Here is a 4079-nt window from a genome sequence, read left to right as displayed (position 1 = left end):
AACACAAATCTCAATCGTCTAGATTCCCCCATGATAAAGAGATATGTCCTTCAACTCTCTAACCCACATTCTTACAGAAGCTAGCATTTATAGATATTGGGAAAAACATACCTCTAAAATAAACATATCCTCTCTATAATTTGCAGCATGACCAGATTGCACCCACAGATCCATGTTAAATACATTTGGAGATATGACCTGTTGATTCCATTTGCAAATAAATAAGTACTAAGTACATGGAAAAAGATTGTTTTTGGTCACTTCAAGAAACTCCTACAATACAGTAGTGTTGGGCCTATCTTCTTTGGTTTTTCTTCGTAATAAAAGGAGAAGCTACGTCAAACATTTGAGGAAAAAGTCTTTAAAAATGAAGGATCTTAATGTTTATAAAAGAAAAGGAAAAGCAGCTTTTAATATATTTAACTGTAGCAGCTTTTCTTAAAAAAGAATAGATTACACCTAGGCTCCCTCTCCCTATCATCCTAAACAGATCAATGTGGAACAACGAAATAGAGCTTATAGTTTAAAAGAAGTTTTTAAGCTAAAACTGACAAACTTCCACACTGTTTTTAAAGTTCGTTTGCTAGATTTAACTTCAAAGTGACTTCTAAAATCAACACAATGGGCCAGATGTAGCCTAAAACTCAACCTCTTGATAACCCCTGTCTCTGTACTGATTTCTAATGAAGTCCATGAGTTTGTTGTAGACACGAGCACCATGTGGAAGAAAAAACCAGCTTCCTGGGCTGACAAAAACAAAGACAGATGAAGACATATCAGTCAGATTAGCTTACTAAATGTTGCAATCAGACTAATGGCCCCAACATACCTCCATTCATGATGAAGAATAAGCTCTTGTTTCACACCCAAAATCCGGTGATCATACTTTTTAGCCTCCTCCAGCCGATGCAAGTATTCCTAAAAAATTCAAAAACAAAAAGTGGGGAGAAGAATCAAATGATAATAACACAGTAAGCCTTAATTCAAAAACACCAAAGTGTGCATGTAGCAAAGCACACAAAGGAACTAGAGCGCCGCTGATAATGCTACAGGACACAATTAATGACTACTAGCTAGTAATTTACTTATTCCACAAGGAACTGCAATTGATTATTCAGTCCACCTTTAAACTCTTCTGATCAGGATAAGATATGCCATAAACTCTTTGTAAACTTTCTCGATCTTTGTCCCCCCTCCAATATGCTGACGAAGCCTGGAATTCCAACTCAATTAAACCAAAGTCCTTGCCGTTCATACAAATTAAAGGATAAATAAAAATAAGTGGTTGCGAGAAAAGACAGCTTACACATACCTTTAAACATGCAATTGCTTTGACAAATGATGTATTAGGAATATGGGGTCCACGACACAAGTCAACCAGGGGACCACATCTGTATACCGTGATAGTTTTGTCCGCAGGCAAATCATTGATAATCTCAATCTGATCACAATAACCACAAAGCCAATGCGGCAAATTGTGAATTTCAGATATAAAATATTATAGGCGAAAGCAAACTGGAAATATCAGAATTAAGATAATAGATAATATCATTAAAACAAGAAGCTAACCCCACCCCACCCTCAAAAAAAGTACGTTATGCTTGCCTTAAACTTATTATCAGAAAACATCTCCAGTGCCTGATCGCGTGTAACTTCAATGCGCTCAAAGGGTTGCTTTTCCTGTAAATATAATTTTCAACGTTAACACAAAAGTAATGTTTATCAGAATGATGAGTTATGGTAACCGGAAAAAAATCCCAATAGCCAATGGAGCATCTAAAGCAGAAGTAAACATTAAAAAAAAGGACATAAATAAGATTGTAAAGAAGAAGAAGAATACCGCAACAGCCTTCAATGCGCCAGCTTCAATTTGCTTGAAGTGATCGTCATTGAGACCCAAGTCACCGTAAAACGCATCATAATAGAATCCCTAAAATAGAACATTCACTGTCTAACTCAATGCACACTTCACAAGAACATACAACAAAGTCCAAACCGCATAAACATTTTACAACCAACAAAAATCACACACGAACCTCTCCTCTTGTAGTGCAAGGCCCAATGCAGAGCTTGCATCCATACTCCGTCTCAAGAGACTGAAAATAAACAAAAAAGAACAATACCAACAACAATAATCACTATTTCATCATAATACAAATTCATATGACAATTAACAAAAACACCTGAACAGAGCTAGACCTGTCCGAGAATGTGCGCGCTGGAGTGCCAGAACGTGTCGCGTCCTTCGTCGTCATCGAACTTGAAGATCTGGAGCTGGCAGTCGTCCTCAAGCGGGCGCGTCATATCCCAGAGCACACCATTGACTTTGGCGATGAGCGCGTTGTTGGCCAAATTCTTAGAGATTTCGCGGGCCACGTCGAGCGGAGTCGAGAGCCATTTCTTCGCCTCCTTCACGCCGCCGTCGGGAAGAGTAACTTTGATAGGATCCGGCGAGAGCGAGAGGCGCTGCGTTCGCTGCTCCGCCTGAATAGTCTCGAACAGCTTGATGCGCTTCGGAATCGCCGCCTGAAGGTAGGCGTCGTCCTTCGCGTGAGCAACCATGGCGGCACCGGCGGAGGAGAAACGGCTAATAGGAAGATGAAGAAGCGGAGAGTGCGGACAAGCGTAACGACGCAAACGGATTAGAGAGCATAGCATAGCATAGTGTGTTTTGTGTGGGTTTTGGCTTCGAATTTTCCTTTTTCTTTATTAGTGAAACGAAAATAAAAAAATGAAAACAAATTAGTGGCTTCAGTGGATGAAGAGAAAGGTTTCTAGGGTAGGGTTTATGTTAGGTCGAAGAAGAATGGAACGCTACTACTGCAGAAAGCGCTGGCTAGGCTCCTGTTTAAGTGGGACGACACCGTTTTGCATTGCTGCTTTAGGATTGATGCACTGCACTGCTTTTAATTGGGCCATGGATTCATCTTGGTCTGCGCTGAGTTGTGCTGTACAAATAAATTGAGTTGGCTGATATGCTGGAATTCGGATGCTGCTACGCTTGGTCTGCACCGCTGCTGCACTGGAAAAATAAAATGGGCTGATTTAATTAAATTGGATTGGGCCGCTGCACTTGATGAATTGGCTTATTGGGCTGCCACCATTGGATTTAGGGCGTTGTTCCCTACACCCCCACACCTTCTTCCTCTACCTCCCCAACTCTATCCAATTTTTTTTAATTACAAAACTAGCCCTCGTTTTTTTTTTTTTTACTTTTAACTCGCGAAGTCCCCACTTTCAACTCTCCAAAATCTCACTTTATTTCTTCTTGGATTCCCACCCTACTCTCACTATATCCGTTGTCTCCATATTCGTTTTGTTTCGACCTTTCATCTGTCGTTCGCGCCCAACTCATGTCCTTATGCGAAAATAGAAACCCCTAAAACACAAACGAAATCAAAGAAAGAAGGAGAAAGAAAATTCCTCCTTACGTCGCGAATCAGGATGGCCAAGGTTTTCGCCCAGTTGTCGCGACTCTGCCGCATCATCACTCTCTCATAGCTACACCTCCGCCGTGTCTCTACAAGGTTACTATCTCTGTTCAAAATGTAAGTAATTCTTTAATTTTTCAATTGAATGAAAATTAACTCAACAGGATCTTGAATTTTCATGATATACACAATTCCCACATACACAGTAAAGGAGAACTAACCTGGATCCATTGTGCACTTCTCTTCCTGTCAAAAGTTCTCTCTCCTCTTACTCCTCTTTAATGCCTTCTTGATGATATAGAAGTTGCAGAAAGTTTTTATCTGTCAGCCACAGCTTCTTTTCTTTCCTAAGAACGTTACTGTTTCTCTTTGTGCTTTTCAGAAACTTGTCTTGTCTACTACAGAAGTCAAACTTTTTTCTCTTTTAATGATATTTTAATTAACTTTAGTAAAATACCAAAATGTCCTTTTGGAGTGAGAAGAGAGGGATTAATTTTAATAACTCTAAAATAATCTCAATATATTTAATACCTTATATTCTAATAATCATCACATTAGAATCTTTACATCAAAGTTATACTTTACATTACATGAACCAATGTTAATTATTAATATAATTTAACATTCTCCCACTTGGTTCATGTGATG

The 4079-nt window shown here is 39.2% G+C and overlaps 1 pseudogene; it reads right to left on the bottom strand.

The window, feature by feature from the left end:
• LOC106759439 overlaps window positions 1-2878 on the bottom strand; it is a 10270-nt pseudogene extending 7392 nt beyond the window's left edge.
• Between the last annotated feature and the right edge of the window lie 1201 nt (window positions 2879-4079).

Source organism: Vigna radiata, chromosome 4 (assembly GCF_000741045.1).
Source record: "Vigna radiata var. radiata cultivar VC1973A chromosome 4, Vradiata_ver6, whole genome shotgun sequence".
Lineage (NCBI taxonomy): Eukaryota > Viridiplantae > Streptophyta > Magnoliopsida > Fabales > Fabaceae > Vigna > Vigna radiata.
This window is presented reverse-complemented; position numbering and strand designations above follow the sequence as displayed.